Genomic DNA, 2,080 nt, shown 5'->3' with positions numbered 1-2,080 from the left:
ATAACGTGAGTGTAAACTCTCACTAACAATGGGTTGTCTAGTATGCTTGAATCTAGAGATTTCTTGTGCAGAGCTGGGTGGATGACTTCTTCAATGGTGAAAGCAGGAAAGTCAGTAACCATGATGAGATCTCTAATACACTCATTGCCTATTATAAAAATTTGTTGGGGCAGAAAGGTCCAAACAACAATGTTAATTTTTTTAGAGAAAGTCTTTCACTCTGTTTGAAAGAAGAGAAAGCAAAGCTTTATTATCCATTTAACAGGGAAGAGAGGGCTTAGTTTATCATGATTTATGTTTCATCTTCTCTTTTCTTTTTGTTTGTTTCGAGAAATATAATATTCTTGACCTTTTTTTACCGTCAAAAAAATACATTAGTAGTGACAGTTTTTAGAATCATCACTACTAGTCTTAACCTTTATTTTCTACCAAAAAATACATTATTCCGTCACTAATAGACTACTGTTAGTCTACTAAAAAATATATTACAAACGCATAACTAGTACAACAAAAATTATTCTAGTAGCTAATTTCTTAATTATGTTATGAAATGTGTCACCTCTGTGTGTGCGTGTATATGTGTGTTTGTGTGATTTTTTTTTTAAAATTTATTTTTTGTCACGAATTTGACCACTTTTATATTGTATGTTTTCTGTTTTTTAAGTATAATAATTCATCCTTTTAAAATCTAAGTTAATATTATATTAAAAAATACATAAATTTAAATTAAAATTTGAAATTCATATTAGCAAACACTACCTAACTTATTTAAATTTAAATTGTACACACATGCATGTGTGAAAGATGGGCATCGTGGGACAGACTAATTTGTGGGCTTAGAACATGGCCGGACCGCAAGCCATGTTTCTATCGAAATCTAAGTAGGCCACGTTTCTATTAAAAACTCTTGGGTCTCGGCCTAGAGAGACCTCTTCAAAATAAAACAATAATGAACCTATTCCAATCAATCCTAGAGCATCTCTACAAGAAAACGTGAGAGGAATGGTGTATTCCTAAAAGAGGGAGTGAATTGGAAATTTAAAACTTCCTAAGTCAATTTGTCTCTATTTTAAGATTCCCTATCAGCATTTCACAACCTAAAGTCTACCTAATCAATTACTAATTCCACAAATATTGAGATATGCGAGTATTTAATTCATACAGAGTAGTTTAAATATAGACATGCAAGTGTTGCAAAGTAAAGAGTATAGGGAAGAGACAAACACAGTATTTGTTTTCGAGAGTCTGCCAAACCAGCCCACGTCCCCGCCTTAAGCCAGCATGTTGACTTTTTGAGTCCGATCTTTATTTTGATTATGACAAATCACATCATCTCATTTATGCGCTTAGTCTTTAAACAGATTTATGATGCAGAAGGCGCAAATGAGGGAGGCAAAATAAAAGTTAAAGAATACCTAATCGAGCACAAATTATGGCATATTCCATGGAGTATTAAGGAGTAGAAGCATAAAGATTTTATTTATTCTTTAAGTTGTAATAGTAATTAGGTTTCAATTTGTGGATGCATAATCATATGATTTGAATTGAAACTCTCACAAAATGACCAAGACCTTAGATTGACCTTAGGGGTATAAACTTTTCATGAAAACATTTTTTCTAAAACAAGTTTTTTTTTTTTTCAAAAAATCCTTTCATGTTTCTTATATTGCATTGATAAGCACATTTTTCTATTAATACCTTCTTATCTTAAATGGTGTCCAATATAAAAGTTGTGGGATTTTCCTTTAACTTTATGTTGATATCAAGTACGTTCAATTTGGAGTTATATAGTAAAAGTTATGTGCAAAATACTAAAGAGTGTCTGCTGTAAAAAAATTCCCTTCATGTTTTTTCCGTCTCATTGATGAGCCATTTGATCAATCAAAAACTCCTTATCCTAAAAAGTGTTCAACGTTAAAGTTGTGGTATTTTATCTTAACTTTCTATTGATACTAAGAACGTTCAATTTGGAGTTTTATAAAAAAAATGATTCCTAAAAAATTGAAAAGTGTCCGTGCAGAAAGCTCCCAAACGACCGAAAAAAAGGCTAGTTTTCAAATTTATTCATATTTTAATACCC

The sequence above is a fragment of the Malania oleifera genome, chromosome 4 (genome assembly GCF_029873635.1).
Source record: "Malania oleifera isolate guangnan ecotype guangnan chromosome 4, ASM2987363v1, whole genome shotgun sequence".
NCBI classification, from domain to species: domain Eukaryota; kingdom Viridiplantae; phylum Streptophyta; class Magnoliopsida; order Santalales; family Ximeniaceae; genus Malania; species Malania oleifera.
Note: the sequence above shows the minus strand (reverse complement) of the source record.